Raw genomic sequence first — 12,569 nt, forward strand, 5'->3', positions numbered from 1 at the left:
AGTACCACATCAGGCTCTCCTTGTCCCTTTAGTGTCCGTCTCCTCCACTGGACTGGTGGCTCCTTGAGGAGCTGGTACAGAGAAGGTGGTGGAGATACAGAAATGTAGATAGACATAAGCATAATTAGAAAGTTCAGCCTATATCCAACAGGGGTTAATGGAGGATTGGACAAGGAGGGTGACATCGAGGGAGGTGTTAAGGACAGAATGTCAGAAGGACCCAATATTTATTTGATGCCAGGGGTCAGAGAGACACAGAAGCTTTGTTCATCTTCGGTGCCCCCTACCATCTGAACCCCCTCCCCACATTTAGGGAATCCCCTGCTATGAGCCTTGGTGCAAGGAAGAGCCCACCCCCCACTGGAGCCCCCCACTTTTTCAGCCTCCCTTGCAGCTAGGCTGTGACCATGTGACCTGGGCTTCACCAATCAGAGGCACCCAGTGGTCCTGCAAAGAAAGGGTCATGGAGAACTTTCTGGAAGGACTCTCGGCAACATCTAGCTCCCAGGCACAGTGAAGCAGCCCAGGCTTCACCAGGCTGAGGAGGGACCGGGGTTGCTTGCTTTGTCCTGTGGGCCTGATGCCTTCTGAAGGTTCCGTGAGTGCCCCAATACCCTTCAGTGCCTCCTTCTTTGGTTTAAATGCACCGTGGTTGTTTCTGTTGCTTGCCACTAAGGACCCTGGAGGATGCAGAAGTTCTTCTCGGGAAACACCACTGAATCAACCTTGAAGGAGAAGGATGGGATGTAATTGGGGATGCAGGGAACAGCTATGCAAGCTTGGGGTCAGGTTCAGGGACGGTCCAAGAAATGTGAAGGCTTGGGGTGGAGAACGAGGTCAGACGTGCTGGCAGGGATGGGCTCTTAGAAAGCCCTGATGCTGGGCCCTGGACAAGCCTCGTCTGCCTGTCTTAGCTTGCAGGCAGTGGGGAGCTAGTCTAGTGGCAGGTTTAACTGGAGGTGTGACTTGAGCAGATTGTGGTTTAGAAAATCCACTCTGCTGCTGGAGGGAAGCTAGTCCAGGTGTGGTGTTACAGGTGAAATTGTGTCCCCCCCAAAAGACACGTTCAAGTCCAAACTGCCAGTTCCATGACCATGACCTTTTTTGGAAATAGGGTCTTTGAAGATGTGACTAGTCAAGATGAAGCCAATCTAATTCAATATAACTGGTGTCTTTATAAGAAGAGGGAAATCTGGACACAGAGACAGACAGACAGAGGGAAGACGGCCCTTGAGGGTGCAGGTGGAGATTGGAGGGGTGCAGCCCAAAGCCAAGGAATGCCAAGGGACTGCAGCAAACACCAGAAGCAGGAAGAGGCAGAGAAGGAGACTCCTCTACAGGTTTCAGGTCAGCCTGGCCCTGCTGACCCCTGGATTTGGGGCCCCTGGCCTCCAGAATTGTGAGAGAATATATTTCAATTGTTTTGAGCCACCCAGTTTGTGGTAATATGTTACGGCAGCCCCGAGGAACTAATACACGGGGTGAGACCCGGAGAGGGGCTACTGCAATAGCCCCAGCAGATAGTCCCAGAAGACAGAAAGAAGTCAGTGGCTGTGGGGGTGGCAAAGGCAGAGCTGGGACCTGGTGTGCCTGGCAATGGGGAGCCACGGAAGGTTTGGGTGACCTGACACGACCATAAGAAGCTGGAGTTTGAATTCCATGATGGCCTGAACTCAGGTCCCCAGAGCCTTGCCCTTGGACAGCCCTTACTGCTTCTCGGGGTTTCTTCAGCAGGGATTACCTGGGGCTGGGCCCCTCCCAGCCAAGCCCACGTCAGACCTTCAGACGGGACTTAGATCCGGAGCTGAGGTCTATGGATGACACTTCACTGCCAAGACAGGCCCCTCGACCGACCGCTGGTTCTGGAGGACACGGCTGGGGGCCCCCTCTGTCCAGAAATGAGCCTGGCAATATGTGAGGAAGGGTCAGGGGTTGGGAAAATGGGGAGAGGGGATTCAGGGCACCCACCTCCCCACTACCAGCCCGGGAGTCCCCTGGCTGGGACCGGTGGGGAGGGAGCTGGGCGAAGGTGGTGAAATGTCAGGGTCAGAGGGCAGCAGTGGATGGGTGCCAAGTCCAAGGTCAGCGTGGCCCTGTAAGGTGACCCCCCCCCCCCGTATCCCCAAATACTACTGGCCTTGTCCCTGGGAATCCCCTGCACCCCATCCATCCTTCGGGAAGGGGGAAGAGTATCTGAGGCTTCTTTTCCCACATTACAGATGAGAACTTGGGATGCACAGTTGCATAAGGATTTGATTTTTCTCCTTCCCCAAATCACACAACTTAAAAACCAAGAGGGGTGCCCGGACTCTAATGCACTCCGCCTGTGTGCCAGGTACAAGCCCTTGCTGTGCCTCGGTTTCCTCCTCTGTGAAATCCGGGTGCTAACGGTGGCCTCCTCACACGAGGAGGAGCAGCGCAGCTTTTACCAGGACGCCCGGCGCATGCAAGTCCTCGGACGCAGCCTCCCCCTCCCTTCCTCTCCCCACTGTCCAGAACAGCCCCCCGAGATCCCAGCTCAGTGAGGAAGACTCATCAGCGTGGGGGAAGCAATTCCATGTGGACAATCGGAGCCGAGCCCTGCGAGAGAAGGCTGAGGAAAGCCCCAGGCCGGGAGGCAGGGCCCGACTCAGGGCAGGGTTTGCCGAGGCTGGGAGGGTGGGGCTGGGTCCCGCGGGGGCAGGCGGCATCGGGGTGGCAGCCACCCCTCCCCCAGCCGGGTGACCCTGGCAGGGCGGCACATATAAGGGGACCAGCCCCACCCCCTTGCAGAGCAGTGAACAAACCCAACTCCTGGATGTGGGATGCTGGGGGCTCCTCTAGCAACCCACCCCTTCTCTGGACCTTTTACCTCCTCCTCCCCTTGCACCCCCAGAACATGTGGGACCTGGCCGCTCCCTTAGAGCCCTGGGACATCGGGACACCTCTCCCACCCAGCAGGAGTTCTCTTTGCCCAAGCTGACCGAGCGCTCCCTGAGGCAATGGTGAGGATTATTCTGGGATGGAAGGCCCCTCCTCGGAGCCCCCAGCCCTAGGTCCACCCATCCCCCGCCTCCCTCCAGCCCCTGCAAACCACTGACCCGCACAGCAGCCAGAGGGAACTTTCTAAACGTGAATCAGAGCCAATAACCCCCTGCTCACAAAGTGGGCTCCCCTCCACCCTTGGGGGTTGCAGCCTCGGCTGCCTCTGGGGGGGCCTGTAAAAGCCCACAGCCCTTTCCAGACACCCATCACACAAACGTGATGATAGATCAATGTGGGAAGGTCATTGGGACTTCCAGGGTGTCCGGGTGAGATATGAGCTGACTGAGGATGGAGTTTTCCAGAAATAAGTAGGGATTCAATCGAGAGCATTTGGTGGCTGCAGTAGGGCCTCCGGGGGGCCCACCCATATGCCCCCACCCCCCACCTCCACCCGTGGTAAGCCCTCGCTGCCAGCAGCTGCCACCTGTGCGTCTTTGCACCGTCCTGGCTGCTGGAACCAGCTTTGCCTGCACCCACAGAGCCAGAACTGCCTGCGAATTCCAATCAAAGGGGGTGAAACCTCCACTCTCCTGTCCCTGCCCAGGACCCCCAAGGGGCAGCCCTCACTGTCCCCACAGTGAGTCCCAGTTCAGGCTCGTCCTTGCTCAGCCTCCTTCCCACCCCTCCTCCCTGCTCCCTCCCTGGGAAAACTGCTGACACCTCACATGGCCGTGCACCTCACTTGGGTCTGCCTCAGGGACCCTACGCTAAGGCAGTGGCTGATCACGTTTGGGGACTGAGAAGGAAAGGAGACAGAAGGCTGAGCCCAGGGTTTGGCGTGTGCATGGGGGGCTGGTCCCGAGATGGGGCGGGTGGACAGGCAGCCCCAAGGGGGAGAAGTGTGGGGTGTCCCGGCGGACAAGTTGCTCTGTCAGCTTTGGGTTGCAGGACAGTGATGGGCTGGGCACAGATGCAGTTCATCCAGGATAAAAGCCCCCCTCCTCCAGCCCAGCTCCCCTCCCCTCTCCCAGGTCTGCTCCCCCCTCCCATGTGTGCTCCCCATCCCAGCTGTGGGGTGTGGCTGCCGGGCACGGCTGAGGCCTGGATATTTGCAAGGGGCAAAGAGGGCCCAGATCAGGCCCTTCTTGGCAAGTGCCTCCCAGGGGACAAGACTGGTCCCAGAAAGCGTGAGTCACAAGCAAACCAACCCTGATCAAGCCTTTCCCCTCAGCCAGGGCTGGGACGCCCCCCCCCCCCAGGGGCTCACCCCCAAGAGGCCCAGCCTCCGGCTATCCTCTGAGTCAGGGCAGGACGGAGACCCCTCCTCCAATTCCTGCTTTGATTCTCAGGCTGCCTTTAAACCCCGGGGGGCCCAGAGGCTGCTCCACTTGACAGATGGGGTGAGATAACCAGGGGGACAAGGGACTTGCCCTGGTGATGCAGCACCTAGGAGCCTCAGCCGGGCTTCCTGACACAGAAGCTCTACCAGGCCCAGGTTTCCCAGGGGGAATTCCCTGGGGTCCCCCACCCCTGCCCGGCACCCTGCGGAGTCATCCAAACCCCCTTCCTGGCAGAGCAGGGTGAGAGGCGCCAAGCTCTGGACTGAAGCCCAGGGCACCGCAACCTCCAGGGACCCTGCAGCCCCTCCCTCTGCCCCTCATCTCTCCCGTTCCTTGGAGGGATGCTTTGTGGCCGGTGGGCTCTGGGTTGGACAATTGCCACTGGGTCCCTGGCCTGCCCCTTCCTAGCTGTGGGTCCTCGGGCCACTCTGGAAAATGCAGGGATGCAAAGCACTGGGCACAGCCTGGGGCCCAGGAGAGGCCATGCCCCTTCTTCTGGATGGAGGCCAGTCCACGGGTCTCCCTTTAGCCACAGCTGCCACCCACCAGCCCAGGGCAGGATCTTAAACCTTATTGATCAGGACAAAAGCCACGTCTATTAAACCTTTACCCCATGCCCTGCCTCCTGCTGAGCACTTGGCCCATCTCCTTGCATTGGAGCATTGGAGCCTCCTGACAAAAATTATCCTATTTCTCCGATAAGGAGACTGAGGCTCAGAGAGGTTAAGCAACCTGCCCCCAGGTGCACAGCTCCTGCAGGGCAGCTCCTAGGCGACTCTCCAACCCCTGGCCTGCCTATTTCTCATAAACCCACCCACGTTGCAGATTTCAGCCACATGTTTGCAAAGGGACAGGGGAGGTGCTTCTGGCAGTTTCAGAAATATTTGTGGAATGAATAATCCCAGCTGTTTCTCACAGAGGGTTGCCTAATCTGTGTCAAGCATTTTATTCGTTTCTGTTTATTTTCTACATTTAGCTAATCTTTTTGAAAAGATAATAGTGCACATTGTTCAAAACGTATAAGGGACCAAAAGGTCTCTCTCCTTTTCCCTCTTTTTCTCTCTTCTCCTCCCCTCTCCTCTCCTTTCTTCTTTTTTCCTTTCCTCTTGCCTGTCTCCCAACCACTATTTCCTCCCTAATACTAGTTTCTTGGTGTTACTTTCCAAAGAGAGTTCATTCATTCACTTGCGTGGCAGTGCACTGTACATACCGTACTAATTATCTATTGCTGCATACAAATTACCCCAACATTTAGCGTCGTAAACGTCAATGGACATTTATTATCTCACGTGGTTTCTGTGGGTCAGGAACTTGGGAACGTCTCAGCTGAGTCTTTCTGGCTTGGGGTCTCGCATGAGGCTGCACCCAGGAGATTAGCCGGGAAACAAGCTCATCAAGGTTGCAGGACACAAGATCAATGCATGAAAATCGATTGTGTTTCGATACACTTGCAGCAAACAATCCAAAAATGAAATTAAGAAAATAATTCCATTTACAATCATACCCAAAATAATAAAATATGCAGGAATAAATTTGACAAAGGAAGTGTGAATTTTTTTCTACTCTGAAAATAAAACATTGTTGAAGAAATGAAAGAAGGTCTAAATAAATGAAGAAATATCCCGTGTTCATGGATCAGAAAACTTACTATTGTTGAGGTGGCAGTACTCCCCAAGTTTACCTACAGATTCAACAGAATCCCTATCAGAATCCAGCCAATTTCTTTGTAGAAATTGACGAGCTGATTTCTTAAGTTCTTGCGGAATTTGCAAGGAACACAGAATGATTAAAATGTTCTTGAAAAGGAAGAACAAAATAGGATGCCTCACATTTTTTAATTTCAAAACTCACCCCAAACAACAGTATTCAGACAATGTGGCATCAGTACAAGGATAGACCAATGTGCGAAGTTATAGACCAGTGGAATAGGAGTGAGGGTCCAGAAGGAAAACCATGTGTCTGGGGTCAAGTGATCTTAAACAAAGATGCCAAGACTGTTCAATGGGGAAGGAGTAGTCTTCCAACAACCGGTGCTGGGACAACTGGACAGCCACATGCAAAAGAGTAAAACATGCCATATACATAAATGAACTCAAAATGGGTTAAAGACCTGCATGCAAGAGCTGAAACTATAAAACTCTGAGAAGAAAACATAGGAGTAAATTTTCACAACCTCGGATTTGGCAAAGGATTCTTAGATATGACACCCAAAGCACGAGCAATGAAAGAAATGATAGATAATTTGGACTTCATCAAAATTAAAAACTTTTGGGCTTCAGAGGACAGCATCAAGAAAATGAAAAGACAACCCACAGAATGGAAAAAAATATTCACAAACCATATAATCTGGTATGGGACTCGTATCCAGAATATGTAAAAAACACTTTGACCACTCAATTATAAAAAGACAAATATCCTAATTAAAAACCGGGCAAAGGATCTGGATAGATATTTCTCCAAGGAAAATATGCAAATGCCTAATAAGCGCTGAAAAGATGCTCCACATCATTAGTCACAAGGGAAATGCAAATCAAAACCACAATGAGACACCAGTTCACAACAACTAGGATGGCTATAATCAACAAGTGTTGGAGAGGACTTGGAGAAATTGGAACCCTCATACATGGCTGATGGGGATGTTAAATTGTGCTGTGGAAAACAGTCTCACAGTTCTGCAAATGATTAAACATAGAGCTACCATATGACCCAGCAATTCCACTCGTAGATGCATACCTGAGAGAAATGAAAACGTGTCCACACAAAAACGTGCACACAAATGTTTATAGCAGCCGTATTCATAATAGAGCAAAGATGGAAGCAACCCAAATGTCCATCAACCAACAAATGGAGAAACTGTAGTCTATCCACACAGTGGAATATTATTCAGACATGAACAAGAACAACGTTCTGATCCATGCCTACAGACATTCTGAACCACCCCCATTGAGACCTGAAGACTTCATGGAGGAGAAAACAACTGTGGACAACTGGAAAGAAAGGATGTGGGTGGCTTTTATTTGTATCAGGCCCTTAACACATACCATAGCTTGTTTAGGCCTTACAGGAATCCCTTGGGGGCTGATATTTTCATTCCACTTTACAGATTAGGAGACTAAAGCTCAGAGAGGTTCAGCAACTGGCACAAGGCCTCACTGTAGGTGACTGACAGAGCTGAGATGCGCTTTCTGACTCTAGACCCTTCCTCCACCCCGGGCATGGGGGTATCTGCTGAAGGAGGGAAGTAGCTCACTTTACCAAACCTACAGGTTCAATCATAACAAATTTCTAGGACTGAAGAATATACTGGATTAAATCAGAATTTCCATGCCTAGAGCTTCTGGGAGCTATTTTTGGCATTCCTCTCTTGGAACTTATGCATTTATTCTCCCTGCCGGTGTAGTTAAGGCAGGGAGGAATATGTACGTTCTCTACTCTTGCCAGGAATTCTGTTCATTGAGAATCTCAACAGGCCAGAATTTATTTACCAGCAGTTAGCTCTGCCTTTGATTAACAAATCAAAGATGATATGCCTTACTTTAGTAGGAGGGTGTTTTCTAAACCTGGAATTCTGGCAAAGCACTTCCTGCTGGTAAATAGGTTGGAATTTCCTTGGCTGGGTGCCTCCCCCCCACTGGTGATGGATGGTATTGCAGCTAGGCTCTACTGGACAAAAGGGAGGTGTGAGGAGCTGGAGGCACACTCCAAAGGAAGGTGTAAGGGGCAGTGTTGCAAAATGGTCAAACTTGCCATCTTAGGAGTAACATGATCTGGGTTCAAATCCCTGTGATGCCACGTGTCCATCAGGGTCCATTCGGGAAAACAGAAACCGCACCAGGTGTTTCAAACAGAGAAAATTGAATACAAGGAATTGGTCACATGAATGATGAGGCCAAAGGGGGTGACAAGGCAACCCAGGGACTAGCAGCAGGGAGCCACTACCACTCCCAGGGGCAGAAGGAAACAGGGAGGAGACAGCGTAACCCCAGCCCAGGAGTGGGGAGCTCACCGAGGGGAGCAGGAATCCCAGTCAATCTGTTCAGACTACAGACAGAGGGACTTTCCCCCACCGAGAAGTCCCAGCTGCAGCCAAAGAGGCCAGCAGAACCAGAGAGGGCGGAGCTCCGCTTTCTCCCTACTGCCCCCCACCCAGCCCCCGCCATGCCCCACCAGCTGGACAGGCTGGAAGCCAGATGCAAGGCCGCCTGGGAAATGCCATTCCGCTCAATGCAGAGTGAGCAGGGGGATGGGCTCGGAGCAATCTGACAAGGGCCCGACCCAGCCTCTCTCCAGCACTGCGGCCTTGCATGAAGCGATTTCCTGCTCAGGGCCTCAGTTTCCTCCTCTGTGGAATGGGGATAGCGTCCTGCTTCTTTGCCTCGTTGGGACGATCAGGGGAAATCATCCGGCAAGAGCTTTTGGCACGGAGTGTGGGGCGTGCAGGCTGCAGGCTGAGGGGCTGTTAGTGGAACACCCAGGGCCCAACTGGACGTTGCCACGCTGCCCGCTGGAGGCTTTTGTTACACAGGACCCCATCGCAGATTTTAGAACAGAAGGGAGGGGGAATGGGGGGTTGGCTTTGCAGCAGTGTCCGCTTGCCTGCCAGCCCCCTTTGTGGGCAGGTGTCCCAGACCTTGCTCCACCCTCCAAAGTTTGTGTGTGTGTGTGTGTGTGTGTGTGTGTAAGGGTATACGCGGTGTGTATGTGTGTGTGAGTACCTGGGTCAGGATGTGTGGTGTGTGCAGCAGATGTGGGACAGTGTGGGAGAGGGTGTGGTGTGTGTGAGGGTGTGGTGTGGGTGAGTGCAGGTGTGTGACGTGTATGGGTGCAGCATGTGTAGGTGTGTGTGAGTGTATGAATGTGTGTGAGGTGTCTGGGTGTATCACATGTAAGTGTGTGTGAAGTGTGTGGTGTGTGAGTGTAACGTGTGACGGTGTGTGTGTGAGGGTGTATGGTGTGTGTGAATGTGAGTGTGTGAGGTGTGTGGGTGCAGTGTGGGTGTGCGTAGTGTAGGGTTTGGGAGTATGCGTGTGTAACATGTGTGAGGTGTGCTGTGTGTGTGTGAAAGTGTCGAGTGTGACAGTATTTGGTGTGTAGTGTGTGGTGTGTGTGAGGGTGTGGTGTGTGTGAATGTGAGATGTGAGTGTGTGAAGTGTGTGGTGCAGTGAGTGTGTAGTGTGGGGTGTGGGAGTGTGCATGTAGTGTGTGTGTGTGTGTGTGTGTGTGTGTGTGTGTGTGTGTGTGGTGGGTGTGAGTGGATGTGTGGGGTGAAGGGGGGACGCTCTCTTCTTCCTGAAATCAAGCTCTAAAGAAATACCCCAAACTCAGCTGTGTGGCCTTAGACGGGCAACGTGACCTCTTCCGTGCCTCAGTTTCACAGCAGTAAACCCGGGTAACGGCCGGGGGCACCTCCCGAGCTGTTTGTGAGGGTTCGAGGTGTTAGAACTTGTCCTGCGTTTGGCCCAGCTTTGGCCTGGGAATTACTGAGAGGCGCCAGCAGCTGTGACCAACTCATTGAGTGATGAGGACCGCCTTGCTTCAGAATTCGTGCAGAACTGGATCTTGCTGTTTTCCCTCGCCAGTGTATTCATTTCCTCTAAAGGGGTGACCCACCCCCCACCCCACCCCCGGAGGACTGAATCCAGCAGGGCCGGCCAGGTGGAACCCAGGCCTCATGCACCGCTGTGGGAATGTAAACTGGTCCCACCCTTTTGAAAAGCTACTGGTCACCTACCCTTTACCCCACCACCCCACACCTGGGTATTTAATCGAGAGAAATGGTTCAAGGAAGACATGCCCAAGGGTGCCCGCAGCAGTATTGCACACGGAGCCGCAGATTGGAGACACCCTGAAGGTCCAGCAGCAGGACAGTGGGCGATGGACAATGGACAGTGGACAACAGACAAGGGTAATGGGTAATGGAGAATGGAGAATGGACCGTGGCTGATGGTAACGGATCATGGTAATGGAGTGCTACTCAGTAATGAAGAGGCGGGAGCCCCTACTATGTGTGGCAGTGTGGAGGAAGCTCGCAGACATCACCTTGGTTAAAAGAAGTCAGATGCCAAACAGCACACACTGTACAATCCCACTCGTCTGAAGTGGTTGGCGAAGATCATCAATGGCCATAGGAGGCAGGACGGCGGCTACCTCTAGCAGGGAGGAAGGGCAGGGTGGTACAAGAGAACCTTCCAGAATGCTAGAAATGTCCCCTATCTTGATCTGGGTGCTGATTCCACTGGCACAGCCTGATGTCAAAACTGAACAGGTTGGACACTCACGTTACGTGCACGTTGCCGTTCCCAGGTTATTTGGCAATAAACATTTTTAAGAATCATTTTTAAAAATTAATTGACGGTAGGTATGAAGGCCTGAGTGTTACAACACGGATGCACCTTGGAGATGCTCTGCTAAGTTACAGAAGCCAGATGCAAAAGGCCACGTATGGTGAGTCCATTTTTATGAAACGTCCATAAGAGGCAAATCTATAGGAACAGAAAGCAGATTTGGGGTCACCGGGGGCCAGGGGAGGGAAAAATGGGGAGTGACTGCAAATGGGCACAGGGTTTCCTTCTGGGGTGATGAAAAGGTTCTGGAACCAGACAGTGATGGTGGGAATGTACTAAATGCCACTGAACTGCACACTTGAAAACGAAAAAATGGTGACTTTCGTCATATGTATTTTATCATCATCATAATGAAAAGACAATCGATGGCCAAACAAAAAACTCAGGCTTCACTCCTAACCTCCCGCCAGCCCCGCACAGGGTGCCCAGTCTTGTCGCCCCGCGGGTGAGGAAGCCGGGGCTCAGAGAGGTGAAAGGCACGTCCAATGCCACGCGGCTGAGCGGGGCGGCCCTCCCCTCCCTGTCCCGGTTCCGGAGGCGTTCCTGGAAAGCAGCGGAGTTCCTCGAAGCGCAGAGAGGGGCCCGCAAGGTCCCCAGGCCAGGGCAGGGTCTCTCCTCACCCCGGGGCCACTGACACTTCCCCTGGGGCGGGCGGGGCCGGGGCCACCCAGGTCTGAGTCCTGAACAGCACGTCCTGTCGCCTGGCAGTTCTCGGTAGGCGAGGAACAGCCTGTCCTCGAGTTTCCTGTCGCCTCCCCCTCGCTGCCTGCGGCGGCACGGCGGCCTCCCCCCAGTCCCGGCCCGGGGGAGCTGTGCTCTGGGGCTCCCGGCCCCACAGCGTCCCCTGAAAGCTCTCCTCACTCGCCTTTCCCCCAAAACAATTTTTTTTTCCAACTAACTCAAGGGATGCATGGCAATGAGATCAAAGCATAAAATTCGGAGAAACAGATGGATGTCTACACCTGGGAGAGCCCTGGGTGAAAGCCCTCCCTCCCCTCCTCTCCTCTCCCTCCCCGTCTCTCCCCTTTCTCTCTCTCTTTCTGTCCCTCCTTCCTTTCCTCTCTTTCTTTCTCTTCTTTCCCTTGCTCCTTCCTTTCCTTCCTTCCCTCCTTCCTTCCTTTCGTCCCTTCCCTCCCCTCCCCCTTCTTTTCCTTCTTTCCTTCGTTCCTTCCCCTCTCCTTCCCCTCCTTCTTACCACAAATGCTTATTGAGCACCTGCTGTGTGCCAGGCACTGAGCTGGGCACCTGGAAACACAGAAGCAAACCAACCAAGTCCTTGCTCTTAGGCCGTTGGCATCACACAGCCCAGGTGTGCACTTGGCTGTCTGCGGGTGACAGGTAACAAAGCAAGGGTGTGCGTTGTGCACCTCCTCTGAGGCTTTCTGTTGCATGTGCTTTGTGTCTACTCTCCCAGCCGAATTCCTGACTCCCCACCAAGGAGCTGACACATGATTAAACAGAGGCCCCGAGAGGTTACGTGGCTTGCTCAGGCGGGTGCCTGCTTGCTTAGCTGCTGCTCGAGGCGATGACCGCCAAGGACAACGGTGCTAGTTAGTAGATTTCTCTTTCCAACACTGGTTTGTTTCACAGGCTTTTTGGGTCTCATGGGCCTTTTCATTTTCCAGATCCTAAAAACTCATTGTCACAGACACACACCATGTGGAAGGCAGAGAAAGTCAGATGGGAAGCCCTCCCGGCACCCAGATCCACGGTTAGCAGCGTCCACCCGGAGCCCACCAAGTGGGTGCGGTGGGAGAAGGGGGCCCTGCACCCTGGGGGCCCATGGCTTAGCAGGAACCTGACCGCAGACCCCACCGGTGCCCCAGGCCCAGGGGCCGCCTCCCCTCCCCTGCCGGGGGCGCCCTGGTTTCTCTTTCTGCTAGCGCCTCTTAGTCCCCGGCTTCTGTCCCCAGCTTCTGTC

This window comes from Choloepus didactylus, chromosome 21, assembly GCF_015220235.1.
Source record: "Choloepus didactylus isolate mChoDid1 chromosome 21, mChoDid1.pri, whole genome shotgun sequence".
Classification (NCBI taxonomy): Eukaryota; Metazoa; Chordata; class Mammalia; order Pilosa; family Megalonychidae; genus Choloepus; species Choloepus didactylus.